We start from the raw sequence: 24,437 nt of genomic DNA on the forward strand, positions 1-24,437 counted from the left end.
TATTTTCTTCTCCTGTTTTTCACTTTCACTGATGAAGCCCAGGGTGTGGGTTGAAGAACAAGAACTTCAAAATAAAGTGGTTCTCAGAGAGGGAAATTGGAGATTCAAAGCACAATAATTGAGATCATCCATCTAGAAAGCTCTTCACTAGAAATTACTGGCTGAGGCTTGTAAGGAAAATGCAGGTCCAGTCAAAGGGGTCATGGTGTAGTTTTAGGAAGGAACATACTAACATCTGAAGTTACCATATATTTAAATCTTAAGGAAGGTAATCGATCCTACTTTGCGTAATAGGAATATGTTAAAAGATACAGTTATACAGCTGTTTACTGGAAGAACTGGGATTTAACCCATGTCTGTATGGTGCCAGAGCATGAGCTCTGAACTGTTATTTTATCCTGCCTCTGAACTGTGGTATTGGAGAAGACTCTTGAGAGTTCCTTGGACAGAAGGAAGATCAAACCAGTCAATCCTAAAGGAAATTAACCCTTAATATTCATTGGAAGGATTGATGCTGAAGCTGAAGCTCTGATATTTTGGCCACCTGATGCGAAGAGCTGACTCATTGGAAAAGACCCTGATGCTGGGAAAGATTGAAGGCAGGTGGAAAAGGGGGCGACAGAGGATGAGATGGTTGGATGGCAGCACTGACTCAATGGACATGCTGCTGCTGCTGCGTCGCTTCAGTCGTGTCCAACTCTGTGCGATAGATGGCAGCCCACCAGGCTCCCCCGTCCCCGGGATTCTCCAGGCAAGAACACAAGTGGGTTGCCATTTCCTTCTCCATTGCGTGAAAGTGAAGTAGCTCAGTCGTGTCGGACTTTCTGCGACACCATGGGCCGCAGCCTACCAGGCTCCTCTGTCCATGGGGTTTTCCAGGCAAGAGTACTAGAGTGGGTTACCATTGCCTTCTCTGCGATGGACATGAGTTTGACCAAACTCCAGGAGAGAGTTAAGGACAGGGAAGCCTGGTCTGCTGCAGTCCTTGGGGTCTCAAAGAGTTGGACACTACTTAGTGACTGAACAACAACTGCCAGTGTTTGGACTTTTCTTTTCTGTTCTAACCTCTTGAGAAAGAGGTGGTCTTAAGACATTTATATAAGATCAGTTCATTTAGAAAGCAGCCTCGTTGTTCCCTTTGTAGCCATATTGGATAAGTTGGGACTCTGCCAAATTATCTTAACCTGGGGGAACCTGCAGGTCATAGCCCAGTCACTGGCAACCACTTGAAACACCTGAGCGTCAATCATCTCACTTTACCAGTAGCTCTATTTGCATTTCTCTGTTCTACAGGCTTAAGAAACAATGGTATGCAAGGTGGGACTACCTATTGAGATTCAGACTTTTAAACCACTTTCAACCAAAGCAATGACTTTTTAACAGTTTAAAAGGACAGGATGCCCTTGAATATCTTTGGCCACACACTTAAAAAGTTGCATTCTACTATCTGCCTTAAAGGTTAGAGTTGGGCATGGTCTCATTAGGTAGTAATGTGGGGAGCAGAAACTCACTGTATGTTTCCTTGAGAATTGGTTTCCTTTCCATTTTTGGTTTGGTGTTTTAGCTCTCCTAAATCAGGTACCACAGGCTCAGCCTACCTTTCAGCCAGGATGATAAGGCTAAAGCACTCTCCTTACATAGCGTTAGCTCCTTTAAGGTATGTTGGGTTCTGGAGGCTCGGGTAGGGTATTCCTAATTGGCTTGTCTTTGCCCTCACTCTTTTCTGACTGTTCATTCAGCCTTACTTAAGTATCAATATTCTGTAGTGATCATTCACTGTGCTCAGTGCTGTGGGGATGCAGGGACAGCAGATCAATTCTGTCCTCAAGGAGCATTCAGTCAAATTGGATTGAGTAGTTTCACTCCTTCATCTCTGACATTTTACTGAACATCTCTACTTTTGTGTTCTGTTCCTTCTTTCAGTTTATTTTGAAAAGCAACTCAGTAGTATTATAACAGTGTTCTTTTAAAATGGTACTTGTAAAATTCTTGTAGAGTTAAAAGCTATAACAGCTTTTATTCCTCCCAAAGAACTATGTATTAAATATTTTCTCTTTGCCTATTAAGAATATGTTACTTAAAAAGAAGTGTGACTCACGAGCTGTTCCCTGAGGGGAAGCTATCACACTGCCTGACTTTTATCCCATGAATGAATCAGTGGTCTTCCTTCAAAGCTGGTTTTCTCTGTTGATTTTCCTAGTTTTGCATATGTTGATGTTATCATTACTTAGTTTAGCTTGAAAATTGGAGTAATCTTTGAATCTCTTTCCCCTTCACTGCCAGCATCCAGCCTCGGCAGGATCCAGGGGGTACCCTCGGGATGAACGGCGTCAGTGAGAGAAGACACAAGAGACCAGCCTTGATGGGGCCAAGTCTGTGAGGGAGAGAGAGAGAAAGAGAGATGGAGGGAGAGAGTGTCCAGATGGGGGGTGCAGCAGAGTCTGGCAATGCTTTATTTTTTACCATAGCTTTTATACCCTAAGTTAGTACATTTCTAAGGGGAAGATAGTTTAACATTACATCAGCTTGTTCTTCATGAAACCAGAGTGTTTTCTGCATACTTCTTTGTTTATAAGGGTCTTGTACATTATCTTCTGGCTTTGGGGCCTATTAACATTTTATGCAAGTCAGGTGAATGTAAACCTATTTTCTGTTTCTATGGTGACCTTAACAGAAAAGTTACAGTCTCATAGGGCAACAGTACAGCATGTCACAACATAGTAGAAGTATAACCTTGTTAACATAAAAGTCAATTCTTCTGCAGAAGTTGTCAGTTGAATTTATCTAAGAGGTTTACCCCACACAGACTCTGCGGCTTCAGTGAGGCAGCCTCTGCCTAGCACTCCTGGCTGACAATTAACAACCATCTCATTATTACTACACTAGGGCTAGGCTCTTATTTTTCTAGATCTTTAACTATATTAAAAATGGTTTCCATAACACAACCTTATCACATTAAGAGCAAAAACACAGCATGCAAATGTTAACCCAATAACCACTTTTAGAATAATTTTTCCTGTGTATTCTAATAGGGCTTCCTCACTCCCTGAAGGGCTCTATGTCTATGAGGGCCTTTACATGATCAGGTTCTTTATGCTATTTTATGATTAAGGTATTATAAGCAGTCATGCACATTAGTACCAAGGGCATAAACGCATTTGCCAAACAAACTAAAATACCAGCAAAGGAGTTTAAATTAAAATACTCCTTTCACCCTGGATAATCTCATAAGATACCACCACCTGGGAAACTTATTGATTAAAGTTCTAAATTGATTCTTATTTGAGAAGAGATTGGGGAAGGCCTTCTGCCTGTGTCACAGAAATTAAGGATTAGTCTATTGAAGCAAGCATCAGAAAGACAGATATCATTTTTAAGGTGAGTGCTAGGGGCAGCTTTTCAGCATCCCTGAAAACCTGATCTGCCTTGCCTGTCAGATTTTCTCCTCATGACCTTATCATGGGTGGGATCTCGTGTGTTGGCTCCCGGCACTTCACTGCCTAGTCCCAAGATCAGACTCTTGAATCTTTCATCCTAAAGTTTCTTGCAGTAAACTTTATCATCCATCAGAATTGTAGTTCAGACCATACTAAATCTTCTGTGACATCTCACAGCTACAAGTTTTATAACTTATTTTTTTCCAGCCTCCTGTCTCTCTATTGTAGATCCTTATCATCATATTCAGTTCAGTTCAGTCTTTGCGACCCCATGAACCACAGCATGCCAGGCCTCCCTGTCCATCACAAACTGCCAGAGTTTACCCAAACCCATGTCCATTGAGTCAGTGATGCCATCCAACTATCTCATCCTCTATCGTCCCCTTCTCCTCCTACCCTCAATCTTTCCCAGTAGCAGAGTCTTTTCAAATGAGTCAGCCTTTCACATTAGGTGGCCAAAGTATTGGAGTTTCAGCTTCAACATCAGTCCTTCCAATGAACACCCAGGACCGATCTGCTTTAGGAAGGACTGGTTGGATGTGCTTGCAGTCCAAGGGACTCTCAAGAGTCTTCTCCAACACCACAGTTCAAAAGCATCAATTCTTCGGTGCTCAGCTTTCTTTATAGTCCAAGTCTCATATTCATACATGACTACTGGAAAAACCATAGCCTTGATTAGATGGACCTTTGTAGACAACATAATGTCTCTGCTTTTTAATATGCTATCTAGGTTGGTCATAACTTTCCTTCCAAGGAGTAAGCATCTTTTAATTTCATGGCTGCAACCACCATCTGCAGTGATTTTAGAGCCCCCAAATATAAAGTCAGCCACTGTCCCCACTGTTTCCCCATCTATTTGCCATGAAGTGATGGGACCAGATGCCATGAAAGTTTTCTGAATGTTGAGCTTTAAGCTAACTTTTTCACTCTCCTCTTTCACTTTCCTCAAGAGGCTCTTTAGTTCTTCTTCACTTTGTGCCATAAGGGTGGTGTCATCTGCATATCTGACATTATTGATATTGCTCCTGGCAATCTTGATTCCAGCTTGTGCTTCTTCCAGCCCAGCATTTCTCATGATGTACTCTGCATAGAAGTTAAACAAGCAGGGTGACAATATACACCCTTAACGTACTAGTTTTCCTATTTGGAACCAGTCTGTTGTTCCATGCCCGGTTCTAACTGTTGCTTCCTGACCTGCATACAGGTTTCTCGGGAGGCAGGTCAGGCGATCTGGTATTCCCATTTCCTTCAGAATTTTCCACAGTTTATTGTGATCCACACAGTCAAAGGCTTTGGCATAGTCAATAAAGCAGAAATAGATGTTTTTCTGGAACTCTCTTGCTTTTTCGATGATCCAGCAGATGTTGGCAATTTGATCTCTGGTTCCTCTGCCTTTTCTAAAACCAGCTTGAACATCTGGAAGTTCACAGTTCATGTATTGCTGAAGCCTGGCTTGAAGAATTTCGAGCATTACTTTATAGCATGTGAGATGAGTGCAAATGTGTGGTAGTTTGAGCACTCTTTGGCATTGCCTTTCTTTGGGATTGGAATGAAAACTGACCTTTTCCAGTCCTGTGGCCACTGCTGAGTTTTCCAAATTTGCTGACACGTTGAGTGCAACACTTTCACTGCATCATCTTTCAGGATTTGAAATAGCTCAACTGGAATTCCATCACCTCCACTAGCTTTGTTTGGAGTGATGCTTCCTAAGGCCCACTTGACTTCACATTCCAGGATGTCTGGCTCTAGGTGAGTGTGAGTGATCACACCATCATGATTATCTGGGTCGTGAAGATCTTTTTTGTATAGTTCTTCTGTGTATTCTTGCCACCTCTTCTTAATATCTTCTGCTTCTGTTAGGTCCATACCATTTCTGTCCTGTATTGAGCCCATAGGCTTCTTCATAGAAACTGTGCAAACCAGAGGACAATGCAGTGACATTTTTAATGTGCTGAAAGAAAATAACTGCCAAACCAGAATTATACAGACGATGAAATATCTTTCAAAAATGAAGACAAAGAATATTTTAGAAAACAAAAGTGACAGAATTCATTACCAGCAGTCCTATACTGTAAGAAATATTAAAGGAAGCTCTTCAATAAGAGTGTTTTAGAGAATATGGTATCATACACAAAGACAAATCTATAAAAATAAACAAAGATCTTTGGAAATGGTTAAAATGAAAATAAATAGAAAGACATTCCTATTTTTAATCTCTCCAAAGATAATTATCTTTCAAGATGAAATACAGTAACAATGGATTGTGGTTTTATTGGAAATATAAGAGTAAAATGAAAACCACAGAAAAGATGAGAGAGAATAATTAGAAGTATGCTGTTGTTAGGTTCTGAAGCTATATATGATTCAGTATAATTTTTTGAGGGCAGATTATGATTAGTTCAATATACACACACACATATATATATATATGTATGTATATATGTGTATATATATGTATATATATATACACACACACATATATATGTATATATTTAGTAAGCCTTTGGGAAGAAAACTAAAGTTTTAATGGAGATAAAATGGACTCATAAAAACATTTAATTATTTCTAAAGGAGGTAGAAATAAAGGGGAAAAAAAACATAATTATTAAGGAAATGCAAATCAAAACTACAATAAAGTATCACCTCACACTGATCAGAATGGCCATCATCAGAAAGTCTACAAACATTAAGAAAGAGAAAGCTGGAGTTGTAAATCAACTATACCTCAATTTTTAAAGATTCCCTGGAGAAGGGAATGACTACCCACCCCACTGGGCTTCCCCGGTGGCGAGGCAAGAGACATAACAGAGGTGGGTTCGATCCCTGGGTTGGAAAGATCCCCTGGAGGAGGGCATGGTAACCTACTCCAATATTCTTGCCTGGAGAATCCCACGGGCAGAGGAGCAATGGGCTACAGTCCGTAGGGTCGCAAAGAGTCCGACACGACTGAAGGGACCAACACTTTCACTTTAAGGAATGTCACCAAGAATAAAAAGGGACCAAAAAAAGGGAGGGGGGGACAATACTGATAAAGGCGTTGATTCATCAAGTATAACAATTCTAAATATATATGTACTTCACAGCACAAGTGGATCACCTGGTAAAGAATCCGCCTGCAATGTGGGAGACCTGGATTCGATCCCTGGGTTGGGTAGATCCCCTGGAGAAGGGAAAGGCTATCCACTCCAGTGTTCTGGCCTGGGGAATTCCATGGACAGTATAGTCCGTGGGGTCACAGCGTCAGATAGGACTGAGCGACTTTCACTTTCACTTTCATAGCACAAGTGCTAGAAGTAGAAAGAACTGAAAGGAGAAATTTTTAAATTTACAATTATAGTTAGAGAGTTCAGCATTTTTTTTTTTTTTCTGGCTGCCTTGAGTGCTTGTGGAATCTTAGTTCACTAGACCCCGTGGCAGTGAAAGCACAGAATCTTAACCACTGGACCACCAGAGAATTTCTGAGACTTTTAACATTTTAATTAACAGAAGCACCACACAGAGGATTACTAATGTTATAGAAGACCTGCAACCCTATCAATCAACTTGGCCCTACTGACATTTACCAAGAAAATTATCCAATGATAGAATATATTCAAGTTTAATATTTAATATTTTACTTAGACTTTACTTATCAAAGTCTAATATTAGAGTCTTGACTACCTCCCCGATAATCAAAGAATCTTTGACTGTTTTAACTCCTCCTAACTTTCTTCCATCTTATGTGTTATTCTTGAGGGTGTTTAGATTCTTATAAGACACTGTTATTGTTTTACAGTGGTAATTTACCTTTCTGATGCATTTCTATTTTTTATTGTTCTTTATTCTTTCCTACATCTCTGAGAGGCCATTTGATATCAATTTATTTTTGCCTAAAGAACAGCCTTTAGTGTTTCCTTTAGTGCCAAATTGGTGATGGCAAAAATCAATTTTCATTTCTTAGACACATAAAAAGCCTTTAATGCACCATCATTCCTAAAAAATATTTTCATTGTGGTGGCAATCAGTTATTTTGTTTCAGCAGTTTAATTATCCCTACTGTTTTTACTTCCTTATTTCATTTATCCTTTTAGCAGTTTGCCTTTGGTGTACCTAGGTGTGATTTTGCACTTATCCTGTTCAGGATTATAAAGCTTTAGTCCTATTCTCTCTTCTTCCTTGTGAGGCACTAGTTATGTGCACGTTTAATCTCTTCACCATGGCCTGTTTCTTTCATGTTTCTTATCCTTTCGTCTTGCTATGCTTCAGTGTAGCGATTTTCTTCCAACCTATCATCCACTCTTTTTAAACTATGTATTTATTTGGCTGCACTGGGTCTTAGCTGCAGCCTACTGGATCTAATTTCCTGACCGGGGATCAAAACCCGGACCACCTGCACTGGGAGCACCAAGTCCCAGCCACTGGACCACCAGGGAAGTCCCTATCATCTACTTTTTAAAACTCTCTTAACGAGGTCTACTCAGCAACTAAACCCATTCCCTGTGTTCATAATTGATTATATCTTTTCAGTTCTAGAATTTCAATTGATTCTCTGTAAAATAACTTCCAGTTTTCATCCAAAATATTTCATTGTGTCTATAAATTCTTTAAATGTTTGATTTTAAAATATCTTGTTTGACATGAAAAGATGCTCAACATCACTCATTATTAGAGAAATGCAAATCAAAACCACAATGAGGTACCATGACACGCCAGTCAGGATGGCTGCTATCCAAAAGTCTACAAGCAATAAATGCTGGAGAGGGTGTGGAGAAAAGGGAACCTCTTACACTGTTGGTGGGAATGCAAACTAGTACAGCCACTATGGAGAACAGTGTGGAGATTTCTTAAAAAACTGGAAATAGAACTGCCATATGACCCAGCAATCCCACTTCTGGGCATACACACTGAGGAAACCAGATCTGAAAGAGACACGTGCACCCCAATGTTCATCGCTGCACTGTTTATAATAGCCAGGACATGGAAGCAACCTAGATGCCCATCAGCAGATGAATGGATAAGGAAGCTGTGGTACATATACACCATGGAATTTTACTCAGCCGTCAAAAAGAATTCATTTGAACCAGTCCTAATGAGATGGATGAAACTGGAGCCCTTTATACAGAGTGAAGTAAGCCAGAAAGATAAAGAACATTACAGCATACTAACACATATATATGGAATTTAGAAAGATGGTAACGATAACCCTATATGCAAAACAGAAAAAGAGACACAGAAATACAGAACAGACTTTTGAACTCTGTGGGAGAAGGTGAGGGTGGGATGTTTCAAAAGAACAGCATGTATACTATCTATGGTGAAACAGATCACCAGCCCAGGTGGGATGCATGAGACAAGTGCTCGGGCCTGGTGCACTGGGAAGACCCAGAGGAATCGGGTGGAGAGGGAGGTGGGAGGGGGGATCGGGATGGGGAATACGTGTAAATCCATGGCTGATTCATATCAATGTATGACAAAACCCACTGAAATGTTGTGAAGTAATTAGCCTCCAACTAATTAAAAAAAAAAAAAAAGAATATTGATGAAAAATAAATAAATAAATAAATTCAAGGATAAAAAAAAAAAAAAAAAACCTAGGTCTCCTGCATTGCAGGCAGATTCTTTACTGTTTGAGCCACCAGGAAAGTCCAGCTTATTTTTAAAGGAGTATAAACAGCTGGGGTTTATGGCACACGATGTATACAACATATGTTTACATTGTCATGTTTCTTTGGGAAAAGTTTTCAATTAGCAATAATCACGCCTCGGATAAACCTCATTGACTATGATACTGCCACTGCGCAAAGCTGTCATGTTTCTTTAAGAACATTTTGCTATCAGTTCTGCCTACAATGTTAATGCCTTTATGATTCAAGTACTTCTTCTTTAACAAATGATAGGACTCACTTTATATTTTCCATGGCTTTTATTTTTAGGTCAAAATCACATAAAATGAATAATTGTGAGAATTACAGTGGTGATCTTACAATGTATACAAATATCAAATTGTTGTACAACTAAACTAATATGTGCCAATTATACCTCAAAATTTTTAATTAAAAAAATAACTCCATGGCATTTAGTATATTCACAGTGTTGTACAACCACCACATCTACCTGGCTCCAACACATTTCCAACATCACAAAAGTCCACATTCGCTAAGCAGTCGCTCCCTTTCCCCCAACTCAAAACAACCTTGGCAACCACCAATCTGTTTCTATGAATTTACCTATCCTGGATATTTCATACAAATTAAACATACAATATATGAATTTTTGCATCTGACTTCTTTCACTTAGCATTTTTTTCAAGGTTTATCCACACAGTAGCAGGTCTCAGCACTTCATTATTTTTATGGCTAAGTAATAATCCATTATATGTATTTTATTTGTCCATTTTATGTTGATGGACACTTCGATTGTTTATAGCATTTACAGTACTAACATGAACATCTGTGTACAAATGTGTGTGGATAAATTGTTTCTTTTCTCTTGGATAGCTATCTAGGAGTAGATTTGCTGGGTCAAATGGTAATTCTACACTTACCTTGTTTAGGAACCACCAAGCTCTTTTTAAACAGTGGCTGACAATTTTCATTCCCATAAGCAGTATATGAGGGTTTCCACTGACCGTCTTCACCAGCACTTATTAGTTTTTGTTTTGGGTGGCACTGTGCAGCAGGCAGGATCTGAGGTTCCCCAACCAGGAATCTAACCTGGGGCCCCCTGTGGTGAAAGTGCAGTGTCTTAGCCACTGGACCAACAGGGAAGTTATTTTGTTGTTTTTGTCTTTGTTATTTTGTTTTTACAACAGCTATTCTTGTGGATGTGAAGCGATATCTCACTGTGGTTTTGATTTGCACTTTCCTGAAAACTACACTCTTGCTGCTTTCAAGATTCTGTCTTCAGTTTTAACAGTTCAGTTATAATGTGTCTTGTGGATCTCTTGAGTTTATATATACTGTTTGGACTTGTTGAGCATCTTGGATATGCAGGTTTAAGTGTTTTAGCAAATCTGAGAAGTTTTCAGCCACTATTTCTTCAAGTATTCTTTCTGCTCCTTTCTTTCTCCATCCTTCTGGTACTTCCTTTTTGCAAATGTTATGTTTCATTATGTTCTACAGGTCTCTTAATTTCTATTTGTCCTTCATTCTTTTTCCCTCCTGCTTCTTCAACTGGACAATTTCAACTGACTTAGCTTCAGGTTTACTGGCTTTCAATTGCCTGTTCATATTGGAAGCCTCTAGTGATTTTTTTTCACTTCAGTTACTTTCTAGCTCCAGATTTGTATGGTTCCTTTTTACAGTTTCTTCACTGATATTCTCTATTTCTTGAGACAACTTACTGGATTCCTTTAGCTCTGTGAGCATATTTGAGACAGTTGATTGAAAGTCCAAAGTTTATGCTCCCTCTGTTAATTTCTTTTGTGAATGAGCCATACTTTGCATAATTCCCAGTTTTTTGTTGAAAACTGAACATTTGAATATTATAATATGGTAAGTTTGGCAATCAGATTCTTCATGCCTCCTGGTTTGTTTTTGTTCCTGCTGTGAACTGTAGCAGTTTAGTGACTTTTCTCAACATTTTTGTAAAGTCTCACTTGACTTTTCTTTGAAGACTTTTTGGCTTGTATTCAGCTAGTATTGACAGATTTCCTTGAATGCCAGTGGCAAATATATATATATAAGACAAGAATTAAAAGAAAACAAAAGGGAAAAAAACCTCCTCCCAGTCTTTGTAGAGTGGCTATATTGGAGCATTCCTTTAGTGCTTAGCTAGATCATTTTAAAATCTGCTTAGCCTTTACTTCCTACTTGTGCTGAGCCCAGAGTTCAGCCAGCAGTGAACACTTAGGTCTTCTCAAAGCATGCAACTTGCCCTAAACATAGATTGGCTTTCTCAGTTCCCTAGTATACACTGTTGTTTTTGAACATCTTGATTTCCCTAGGAAATTCTCTCTCATTATTTCCTCTCAGGTTTTGGGCACACCTTTATTTACCTCAACTGTAATCTTTTGCCAAACATGGCAGCAGGTTATTTGCCTAATATTTTCGAGAAATGCCTACCATTTTCCAACCTGAGTTCAGAGTTAGCCGAAACAAAGGAAAGTGCCTTGCTTCAGTCCTTCATGCTGGCCTAAACAGATTTCAACAACTTTTGGGGACTAAAACTGCCTCAGCTTCTCCAGGACCAGGGAACAAGGTCCCACTCTGAGAACCATGGGCTTCTGCCTGTCTTCAAGACTACCACAGAGCTGGGAAGGGGGATGGATGAAGGGCAAGTAAAACGCCAAAAGGCTTTCCTAATTTTTAGGTTACTCTGTTCCTGATGCAACATTTGCTTGGTTCTATAAACTTCTGTTTTTCCAAGATATGACAAAATTATTTCTGAATATTTTCATCTCTGAGGAGGAATGATGGGTCCTTGAAGCTACCTACTCTTTTTGCTGAGGGCTACTTTTTGAGTGCTTCACACCATATATTAAAATGTACTGAGTTAATTAAAGGCTCTAGCTGTTAAAATTCTCCTGATTTATTTTTACTTTTGTAGGCTGTTCAACCAGCAGCATTAGCATTCCTAGATAACCTTAAAACAGTTTGGGAATGAGATGACTTAAGCTGGACTTCAGGCCCTGTGAGGGCCAATCTGTTTCTCCTTCATCTCACACTAAGGTGTAGCCCTGTGGAGTGCAACTGAAAGCTGGGATGTTTACCAAGGCCTTTCTTCCTTGCTAGTACCTGTGCAGAAGTTTATTTTAGGAGTTTTAATACAACTTGCTTAACTCTGTAAACATACCCACTGCAAAGTAAGAAATAATGAGACAAGCAAGTTAATGTAGAGATCAAGCTTATTAATCATGGATATACCAAGGGTAGCTTATTTTTATTAGATATTATTCATAGCTAGCGTGTTGACATCTGATTTTGCAGAGAAATTATAAGATCATTTTTATTAAGATAATTAATACTCTGCAAGGCAAATTGAGTTCCTTGAAGCAGCACATTTTCTAATTCTCCAACAGGGCTTGGTTTTACTTAGTTATCAAAATCAAACTCTGAATTTCTACAGTTAATTTGATGTGGGCACAAAATTTATTCTTTGCATATATTCTAAGTGCTCTGGTTCTTGATGCTGAAACGTCCCAACTTCCAGAAATTTGGCTGCTAGATCAAACAAAATATAAGGGACCTTCAATTAAGGGTTAAGATTTCAGTAGAGAAAAATATATACATACATATTTTATTATATACAAAGAACAACAAAAAGTTTCACCAAGTAAACAAAAGAATATAAATTACACTCATAATCAATAGCTTCAAAAAGCCTTTAAGTCAGTGTGACCTTCTGCACAAGATATAGGCCTCAAAATGGGGTCACACAGCCATTAATCAGAACTCAGGGTTTTCCTCCCATAATAGCAATCTATATTCTGGAGAGGATAGCTTTTTGTGAACTCTGTAGGGGCTAATGTGTTAGGCCTCATAAAGGAATGAAATGCTTTTTCACATCTGGGGGGAAACAAAAATATTGACGGGCTATTTCCAGGGTTATGTTTACTGTTGACAGTGATTTTAGAGATAACCACAGAAAAGTGTCAAAGATTTCTAGATAAAACTCTGGCTATCTCATAACAACAATGGATAGATACTATTTTCTAGCTCTACAAATGGTTTGGTGACAAATAAAAAGGGAGAAAGTGAGCTGAGCAGGCAGAATGAAAAAGTCTAGGGAAGCAGGCAAGGAGAGATAAACATAATTCAATCATAGCAAGAAGAGAAAGGATATGGCCTTCCTAAAACCAAGTGCTAGTGATATTTACCCATATAAGTTCAAGCCTAAAAGAACACTGCAGCGTCTATCTATCTGCTATTTAGTAATATACAAGAAAATATTTTTCATTTGTTCTAAAAGATCTATTTTATATCAAAAGCTAGAAATACATATTTACTCCATGAATATCCCAAATGAAATCCAACTTAACATAGAGGAAACTACAGCAATGACAGAAAAATAGGCAGACAGTAAATTCAACTACATTTAGAGTACTGCCTTGATATTTTCTACTCGTTTTCAATCTACCCACAAGGCTCAAGTTCTGGGGCTACAGGTTTTATTTTTCATTCTCCTTAAAAAGTGAAGTCACCAATCCTCAAGTTAACTAAACTTGTTCTGTGCTCGCAGAGGTGATCTGCTCTCATCAGATCTCTCTGCGATCTCTCCTGCTTTAGACTCTCCAGTGGGCCAGCACATCTCTTTGCTTTGTCTTTCCCATGTGATTTTCTAAGCTGTGGATTTAAGGGAGAAAAACGCGACACATATTAATCATATTCTATTTTCAAAATTCTCTGGGATATAGGGAAGAAATTAGGTGTGGAAAACTTTAAATACTCAGCACAAATTTGAGCCAACACTTTGCCTGGAAAGCAGAAATGAATGCCTTCTTATTTTATCACCAAGTGGGGGGTGTGTGTGAGAAGGAAATGTTAATTTTCTGTATGGTTTTCCAGAAAAATAATTACAGATTTACTGTAGGGCCATGGTTACCAACAGGGAGGCTTGTGCCTCTTGGGACATTGGCTTCTGTCTGCAGACGTTTTTGGTTGTTAAAACTGAGGGACACTGCTAGCTTTCGGTGGAGAGGAGCAAGGGAAGCTGCTGATAAACACCACACAATACACAGGCCAGGTCACACAACAAAGAACTAGCCAAAATGCCAACAGTGCTGCTGCTGGAAATCTTGCTCTAGGGAAACAAAGATGGGCTACTGTACCAAAATGGCAATTCTGGGACTTCCCTGGCAGTCCAGGGGTTAGGACTCTGTGCTTTCACTGCCAGAGCCAGGGTTCAATCCCTGGTCAGGGAACTAAGATCCCACAGGCTGCAAGATGTAGCCAAAAAAAAAGAGGTAATTCTATTTTAAGCATAGATCTACAGGCTATCTCAAGATACTTTTTATTTAACCTATATTTTATCTTTTAAAAAACTTATTTCATGTTTCTCATTTGGAAATACTTCATTGGAATCCTTGAACTTGCCCTTAGAAAGCTTTAGGTAACTGATGACTTTCCTTTCAGACCCACTCATCTATTCTTAGACAAATTGTAAAGCAACTTTAGAATTTCTAGCCTAGAAAACTTCCCCAAATCAGATAGACATGAGAGAACAAAATAATTTCTGGACTCTAGCTAGAGGTCTAAAATCCAATCCCAAGTCTTTTCTCGTACTGGAGGAACTTCCTTGCCATAACTGAACCACTAAGCCTGGCCTTCAGAACATCACATGCTGTAATGAAAGAATTTTCAAATAGGGATTAAGCAGTCACTGAAGTTCTCTTGGGCTTCCTTGGAGGCTCAGACAGTAAAGTTCTCTTAACTTTCCCTCTTTTCTTAATTTTATAAAATAGAAGAGAAGGTTGAGAAACAGAAATATATCTAGCGTTTTCTAATAGTAAAGAATAAAGCAAAAGGTAGGAAGATTTGGGGGATAAAATTGCCTTGATGCAGACAGAGGGGAATTTGATAGAATCTGAACTAGAAGTTTTAATAGCTTAATAGGAATGGAGAATCTTTAGATCATGGTGGAAGCATAGAGACATCAGAAACTGCCCTTCAACTATGATATAAAATGTAGACATCAACATCCTATGTAAGGAAATTCTTACTTCACAGACTCTGTCTAGGCTTATGCCTTTAAATGAGTGGGAAAAACTAGACAGTTTAGAGTGTCATACTCCCAAAAGTGGTGAAAAGGGGGAAGGAGAGGGCACAGGACGTAAATGTTCAAGATCAAGGCAGGTGAGAAGTGCAGGCTACCTGGGGGAATAGTTAATAGGAGAAAAGCCTCAGGCAGGAGACTCACTCATTAAACCAGAGAGGCATTCAGTCTCAATTTAAGTGTCTTAGTCTTCAAAGTCTGACTGTGGGCAGAGATAGGCTCCAGGACATCCACATCAAAGGTGGAGGAAAGAGCGAAATGACTGCTTTTGTTATCACTCTGAGTATGGAGGAAGCAGAAAAGGGGTAAGGATAACAACAGAGGATTACCAGCCAAGGATGGGATAAGTCAAATTTTGCTTTTATTTATCCTACCAAAAAAACCCTAATCAATTATCATACTTGTGTGAATTCTTTAAACCAGAAAAGTTAACAAGCCATCCCAATGGAATGACTAAAATACTTTTCCTGTTCCATCCATCAAGAGCAATGCCTTTATACTGAATAGTAAATGACAGATTTACGTTAGATGTGGAAAGGTTAGCTAACAAGATACAATTAGGTACCTGGAAAAATGGAACACCACCACTTGATGAACAATCCAAGCTAGTATCTACAGATGGTTCCCAAGTTACAGGTTCTTCAACAGTGAGCACCAGAACTGCATTTTCTTCATCCAAGTCCTAAAATAAGAAGCTAGATGAACTGATAAAACCCCAAAGCTTAAAAATCTTCACATGGTGGGGGCGGGGTTAAAAAAAAATCACACAAGGCAGTTTTCTTCTTTGAAAAATAACACAATGTCCATTATTTAAAAGTTAAATCTCAACAAAATTAGCAGAAAGTCTACAAAATAATAAAAATAATTCCTGTTATGTTTTCACATAGAGAGATGAAGGTGAAGTCGCTCAGTCGTGTCCGACTCTTTGCGAGCCCACGGACTGTAGACTACCAGGTTCTTCCATCCGTGGGATTTTCCAGGCAAGAGTACTAGAGTGGGTTGCCATTTCCTTCTCCAGAGGATCTTCCTGACCCAGGGATCTAACCCAGGTCTCCCGAATTGTAGGCAGACGCTTTACCATCTGAGCCCCTGGGGAAGTCTACATAGAGAAGGACCTATAATAAAATGTTAAATGTGATAACCTCAGAATAAAGAGATTACAGTTTACATTTTACTTTCTTCTTTGTTACTTTCCCATTTCCCAACTTTTCTATAATTACTATAGTTAAATGCACAGATTGTGGAGATTCTCTAGGTTCTACTTTCAGCTCCAGCCTTGTGATTTTGGACAAGGTAATTCTTAGTTTCCGCACCTGTTAAAATGGGGATAGCACTAGCATCACCTTATGGAGTTACTGAGAGAATTAACTGAGTAAATATATATATATGCAGAATGCTCAGAACAATGTCCAGCACATGAATAAACACAACATAAACACTGTCTAGCACTTCCCTGGTGGTCCAGTGGCTAGGAGTTCGCCTTGCAATGCAGGGACACCAGGTGGATCGCTGGTTCAGGAAGATCCTGCATGCCAAGGAGCAACTAAGCCCGTGTGCCCCAACTTTTGAAGACCATACACCTAGAGCGTGGCTCTTCGACAAGAGAAGCCACCGCAACTAGAGAGCAGCCCCTGATTGTCACAATTAGAGAGAGCCCTCATACAGCAACGATGACCTAGCACAGCCAAAATAAGTAATGCAATAAATAAATAAAGGTAAATTGAAAAAAAGTTTATGGAAGAGTTCTAAAATTATGAGGCCTAAAATAACTCTTACCTGGCTAGTCTCTTTGTTGTTTTCTGAATGGTTTAGCATCCTTAACAGCTCAGGCTGTTTCATTTTCAGCTGATCAAAGAGCTGTTGATGGGGCTGAGTTCTCACCAGTGTTTATGCGTACACATAATTTTTCCTCTGTGGGGTCATACCTTTAGTGGATGTAAGTGGTAAAAATTGAAATGTGGCATATGAGTAAAGGTTGTTTTTTTTTAAATTAAAGATAATTATTTTATAATATTGTACTGGTTTCTGCCATACATCAACATGAATCAGTCATAGTTATACATAAGTCCACTCCCTCTTAGACTACTCTCCCAGCATTTTTTTTAATGCTAAAACTTATACTTCCCAATAAGTCTTTGCCTTCCAAAAATATAACCACTGCCACATATGAGAATCAATTTTGTTTTCTGTCAGGCATAGGTTGCTTAAAATATTTCCTAAATTGACAACTCAACCAATTGCAAGATCCAACCTACGCCAAAACATGAAATTTTCCACCTACAGAAGATGTATTGTAGGCTCTAAAATGATTCAGAGTATTCTAAAAAAAAATGGCAATATTATTGGAATAAGACACAATTTTCTCAGCATGATCAGTTAGATAGGAATAATCATTTTACTGTAAATTTGGTGGAAAGTAAATATTAACCAGTTACACTTCTTTACAATAATTCATATTCTCATAATTTACACAGGCTCTGGCCTTTTCACTTAACATTTATATTCCTAATTTCATTGAAAAATGGATAATAAACATCAAGAGTCTTGGGGAAAAAAATTAACTAGCATCCATTAGTGCCATCTCCTTTTATAAATGCTTAAAAAAAAAAAACAAGAACAACTTTAAAGTATAATTTACATACCACAAAAGAAACTCAATGATTTTTAGTAAATTTACAGGTTGTCACCACTAACGCAACCTAATGAATAACTCAATTACTCAGCCTGTGTTAAATAATTTGTTACACCTTCTTTCATGGAGGCTTCCCTGAATACATTATAGCTTATGCTGCTCTGACCTCCCAAAAATGGTAATTCTTGAATGCCAATCTAAATGGTCCATGACATGAGACAAGTGCTCGGGCCTGGTGCACTGGGAAGACCCAGAGGAATTGGGTGGAGAGGGAGGTGGGGGGGGGATCGGGATGGGGAATACGTGTAACTCTATGGCTGATTCATATCAATGTATGACAAAACCCACTGAAATGTTGTGAAGTAATTAGCCTCCAACTAATAAAAAAAATAAAAATTAAAAAAATAATAAAAAATAAAAAATAAATGGTCCATGACAAAAGGAGAGGTACACATAAAAAATGGACAATGTGGTAAAGCTTGCATTAAACTAGATTTATGAATTACATTCCTCCATTTTGGGTATTAAAATGTCCTTTTATAAACAGTGCTAGATAGATGGTAGGCTTTCTTTTTATGCTCTCTTTAGCACACTTCTAAAATGTGATCTCTTAATAAAGCCAGTTCCCTGAAGGTTTGGAAACTTTTACTGAATTATGCTTGCCCAAGTTTCTGGGAGTATATGCCATGTATATCATCTAATGCTTGATTAAACCTAGTTTAGGATTCCAGTTTTTCCATTTTTGAGTTAATCAAGTGAGATGGTAAATCTGTGTCAGGGAATGGCAGGACCTAGTTTCTAGGAACAAGTAGTACTGTATACAGTTGAATTCAACTTCAAAGTTTTTTTAATTCAATTTCCCTTTAAATGTACCAGTTGGGATATCCAGTTTCAGATCCTATTGTAGAAAGCAGTTAAAGTTAGCAGTCAAACTTATTTTTACAGTTTTATTAAGTGCTTGACTTCGTGTCATTAATTCTTCTTCATCAATAGTTATCTGACAGAGAAAAAAGTTTTGCTGGTTCTCATTAGCTGCTTTATGCTCACTTAATTGTTGAGTAATCTCTCAACTTGAAGTGTCACATCCTTGGTTTACAATCTGTAAATGATGCAAATGAGACTTCATTACTAAGATCAAAATTGCCTGTCCTTTATGCAACATTTTAACTTCTCCTTACCTTGAAATTTTGAATAACAAAGCTTTTAGAAACACACGTCAAAGTATAAATAGTAATACTAATAACCCTTTTATATTCACTACCCACCCTCACCGTTTATTACTACATGGGATATAGATCAGTTAAGACTTGCCAGTTACTCCTGCTCTGCACCAGGACAGTTTGGAAGCAATTTCTGTATCATTTTATCCTTTTACATCACGTATTTCTCCAAGAGTTAAGAACTTTTTAAGACCACTCTCATATCTAAATGGCATCACCAACTCAAGGGACATGAGTTTCGGTAAACTCCGGGAGTTGGTGATGGACAGGGAGGCCTGGCGTGCTGCGGTCCATGGGGTCGCAAAGAGTCGGACACAACGGAGCGACTGAACTGAACTGAACTCACATTTTAAAAATTTAGCATTCCTTTCTTTACATCAAATGTCCTGTCAGTGTTTAAATTTCACGAGTTCTCTCATGTTTTTCAGACTTGTTTGAATCAGAATTCATCATTAGATTTGGTTGATATGTCTTATCAGATTGATTATATTCTTTGCAGCCAAAGATGGAGAAGCTCTATACAGTCAGCAAAAACAAGATGGGGAGCTGACTGTGGCTCAGATCATGAACTCCTTATTGCCAAATTCAGACTTAAATTGAAGAAATTAGGGAAAACTACTAGACCATTCAGGTGTGATTATACAGTGGAAGCTACAAATAGATTTAAGGGACTTAAATTGAAGAAATTAGGGAAAACTACTAGACCATTCAGGTGTGATTATACAGTGGAAGCTACAAATAGATTTAAGGGACTAGATCTGATAGACAGAGTGATGAACTATGGACGGAGGTTCGTGACATTGTACAGGAGACAGGGATCAAGACCATCCCCATGGAAAAGAAATGCAAAAAAGCAAAATGGCTGTCTGAGGAGGCCTTACAAATAGCTGTGAAAAGAAGACAAGCGAAAAGCAAAGGAGAAAAGGAAAGATATTCCCATCTGAATGCAGAGTTCCAAAGAATAGCAAGGAGAGATAAGAAGCCCTTCCTCAGAGATCAATGCAAAGAAAAAGAGGAAAACAACAGAATGGGAAAGACTAGAGGTCTCTTCAAGAAAATTCAAGATACCAAGGAAACATTTCATGCAACGATGGGCTCAATAAAGGACAGAAATGGTATGGACCTAACAGAGGCAGAAGATATTAAGAAGAGGAGGCAAGAATACACAGAAGAACTGTATAAAAAAAGATCTTCATGACCCAGATAATCACGATGGTGTGATCACTCATCTAGAGCCAGACATCCTGGAATGTGAGGTCAAGTGGACCTTAGAAAGCATCACTATGAACAAAGCCAGTGGAGGTGATGGAATTCCAGTTGAGCTATTTCAAATCCTGAAAGGTGATGTGTGAAAGTGCTGAATGCAGTATGCCAGCAAATTTGGAAAACTCAGCAGTGGCCACAGGACTGGAAAAGGTCAGTTTTCATTCCAATCCCAAAGGAAGGCAATGCCAAAGAATGCTCAAACTATCACACAATTGCACTCATCTCACACACTAGTAAAATAATGCTCAAAATTCTCCAAGCCAGGCTTCAGCAATACATGAACCGTGAACTTCCAGATGTTCAAGCTGGTGTTAGAAAAGGCAGAGGAACCAGAGATCAAATTGCCAACATCCACAGGATCATCGAAAAAGAGAGTTTCAGAAAAACATCTATTTCTGTTTTATTGACTATGCCAAAGCCTTTGACTGTGTGGATCACGATAAACTGTGGAAAATTCTGAAAGAGATGGGAATACCAGACCGTCTGACCTGTCTCTTGAGAAACCTGTATGCAGGTCAGGAAGCAACAGTTAGAACTGGACATGAGACAACAGACTGGTTCCAAATAGGAAAAGGAGTACGTCAAGGCTGTATATTGTCACCCTGCTTATTTAACTTATATGCAGAGTACATCCTGAGAAACGCTGGACTGGATGAAGCACAAGCTGGAATCAAGATTTCTGGGAGAGATATCAATAACCTCAGATATGCAGATGACACCACCTTTATGGCACAAAGTGAAGAGGAACTAAAAAGCCTCTTGATGAAAGTGAGAGAGGAGAGTGAAAAAGTTGGCTTAAAGCTTAACATTCAGAAAACTAAGATCATGGCACCTGGTCCCATCACTTCATGGGAAATAGATGGGCAAACAGTGGAAACAGTGGCTGATTTTATTTTGGGGGGCTCCAAAATCACTGCAGATGGCGATTGTAGCTATGAAATTAAAAGACGCTCACTCCTTGGAAGGAAAGTTATGACCAACCTAGATAGCATATTAAAAAGCAGAGATATTACTTTGCCAACAAACGTCCATCTACTCAAGGCTATGGTTTTTCCAGTAGTCATGTATGGATGTGAGAGTTGGACAGTGAAGAAAGCTGAGTGCCGAAAAATTGATGCTTTTGAACTGTGGTGTTGGAGAAGACTCTTGAGAGTCCCTTGGACTGCAAGGAGATCCAACCAGTCCATCCTAAAGGAGGTCAGTCCTGGGTGTTCATTGGAAGGACTGATGTTGAAGCTGATACTCCAATACGTTGGCCACCTCATGTGAAGAGTTGACTCAGTGGAAAAGACCCTAATGCTGGGACGGATTGGGGGCAGGAGGAGAAGCAGACGACAGAGGATGAGATGGCTGGATGGCATCACTGACTCGATGGACATGGGTTTGTGTAGACTCCGGGAGTTTGTGATGGACAGGGAGCCCTGGCGTGCTGCGATTCATGGGGTTGCAAAGAGTCAGACACGACTGAATAACTGAACTGAACTGTTATGTCTAAGTAAGTGACTATATAATTTCTCATCAAAACTGAGAAATTCTAAGAGTAAAAAGGGCCATTAATAATAATTACCCCAGTGCCATAAATATCAACAAGATCTATCCTAGGCAAACCAGGCCTCAAGGCCCTCTAGGTCTTAACTCTCTTTTGATATAGGTTATTCATATTTTCTGCTTTGAAAGAAAATTTCATTGAAGAAACCAGGTATTTGTGCTCTATTGATTATCTCAATTATTAGATATGTTCAATTGCACCTCTGTTATTTTCACATATTCATTTGTCCTCTGTATTTTCTACAAATTAGTTAGATCTAAAGGCTTGATCTAGACCAGGTTTTAACTTTTTGGCAAGAATATTTCATAGGTGGTACTGAAAGTATATAATGCCTGGTTGTGTCTCTCACATTAAGGTTAATCGGTGTGGGGAATTCCCTGGTCATCTAGTGGTTAGGATGCTGTGATTTCACTGCGAAGGGCCAAGGTTCAATCCCTGGTCGGGAAACTAAAATCTCACAAGCTGCATGGAAAAAAATCAACCAGTGTGTTTGAGTATGGTCACCTTCTTAGTTATAAAGATCTCTCATCAGCTTTTGCTCAAATGGTGTACACACTCACTAATGTCCACAAGGATTATTTCACTAGGGGTTTTGCAAGATGGTGATATCATAATTCTATCATTTTTTCTGCATTTTTCTAGCTGGAATTCTTCTTTGAAACCCTTTATCCATTACCCTGCTAAACCAAGACAGAGTTCTTTCAGGAAAGTCAAATGACCTTTCAATTGTTTCCCTTCATTTACCACTTCTTAAAATAATTTGCCGCTTCCCTAGCATGAGCCAAAGGAGACTAATGAAATTTTTATGAATTTATAAATTTTAACATATTTGATATATCTTAATCTATTGTAGCAATTATTCCTCATGATGCTCAAATTGTACCACCTCCAAGTAAGGGAGTGTCTCAGGTCGGCTCCTGAATCTTTTTGAGATAATTCCATTAATCTTTAACAACATCTTTACTTTCTGGTATGACAAGATCTATAGGCTCACCTAGTATATTTCCTGCCCCAAACCTGAAATTACTTATTTCTTTACTAGTCATAGTTCCTTTTTGTGAAAATAGGTTAAATAGCTTAAAACACTTAAGTTCTTTTACCTAATTTCTAAGAATAGTAGTAAAATCCTTTCATTGCACAGAAGAAAAACCAACCCACAAAGGGCTCATTCAAATGTTAAGTTCAAGCAAACCCACAAACTTATCAGATATATTCTGGGTAATCAGAACAATATTCTAAATACTTAAAGCAATAACAGGTTTGAATGTACCCGGACAAAAGTAAAAATCATTTATAAGTGAAAAGTATTATACACCAAGAGACAGCATGCTCTAAACCAAAGTAACTAACAAATGAAAAACCAAAGATAGATATAGGACAGATCAGAGAAATGTTAAATCATCTGGAGATCTAGGAAACATATATGTGAAACAAGATCATGTATAAGCATACAACTGTTAGCCTTACAATTTTAAGTAATTCATGTGTTTTGAAGACAATACTTAGCCAAGAATATAAAATTTCCTGATGATCACCTGTTCTCCCCAAGGGAGGTTCCAGTTACAAAGTAATTACCTTCAGTAAATTCTGAAGTTCCTCTTGCCTTTTACTTAACCAAGATACCCACTGTTCAGAAAAACAAAGTGTGCTTGTGTTCAGAGCTTCACATCTCTGTTTGGTCTTTTTAGAAATTATTTCAAGGTTGCTACTGAGTTTATCACAGTGTTTCTTAGACTCTTCAATCAATTTTCTACCTTCTTGGTTAAATTGTCTGAGGTCCTCTGACAAATCATCAAAATCAGCACAAAATTTTTCACCGTGAGAAGTTGTTTTGATAATTATATCTTTAGATTTCCTTTAGGAAAAGAGAATAACACTGTTAAAATGAAAAACTAAGACTCAAAGGATACATATCTTGCCCAAGATCACACAGCTCAAAAATGGCATATTCAAACCTAAGTATTCTTATTCCAGAGTTCAAGTTCTTGTCTTTTCACAGCAGACTGATATCACATCTGTGGCTAAATGACTTTTGAAAATATCTCTTTTCTTATAAAACCCTTTTCAGCCCTTTTCCAGATGTGACACTTTACTTCTTAGAATATTAGAATATATTCTAAGAATACTCTAGAATATTCTAGAATATCCTAGAATTCTAAGAATACTCTTAGAATATTAACTGTATGGTTATTAAAGTGAACTCTGACTAAGTGTTTTACTCCTTCCAGGTTGCTCAGTGGTTAAGAATCTACCTGCAATGCAGGAGATGAGTGTTCAATTCCTGGGTTGGAAAGATCCCCTGGAGAAGGAGATCCACTCCAGTATTCTTACCTGGAAAATACCATAGACAGAGAAGCCTGGCGGGCTACAGTCCCAGGGGTTGCAAAAAGGCTGGACACAACTTTAGCAACTAAACAATAACAATTGAATTATGTTACTTAAGAACATCTCCTATTGCCTGTAGCCTTGAGATTATAGTCCCTAAACTGTCCACAGTCAGTTAAGTCATTCTGTTCTTAGCAGTTTTGCCTTGTCTATGACACAAAATAAATCATAAAAATTATAAATATTATAGAACAAAGTCAATTATAAAACTTTCTAATAATTAAAAGACAAGTATATTGAGGTGTGGCAAATTATAC

The 24,437-nt window shown here is 38.4% G+C and overlaps 1 protein-coding gene and 1 non-coding gene across 2 annotated transcripts in view; both read right to left on the reverse strand.

Annotated features, from left to right (window-relative positions):
- Window positions 1-24,437, reverse strand: part of LOC122427987 (kinesin-like protein KIF11) — a 79,845-nt gene that overhangs the window by 44,334 nt on the left and 11,074 nt on the right. The window lies entirely within an intron of this gene.
- Window positions 9,085-9,222, reverse strand: LOC122428525. Its single transcript, XR_006265743.1, has one exon. It is a non-coding gene; the product is annotated as a U4 spliceosomal RNA (small nuclear RNA).

The sequence above is a fragment of the Cervus canadensis genome, chromosome 26 (genome assembly GCF_019320065.1).
Source record: "Cervus canadensis isolate Bull #8, Minnesota chromosome 26, ASM1932006v1, whole genome shotgun sequence".
Classification (NCBI taxonomy): Eukaryota; Metazoa; Chordata; class Mammalia; order Artiodactyla; family Cervidae; genus Cervus; species Cervus canadensis.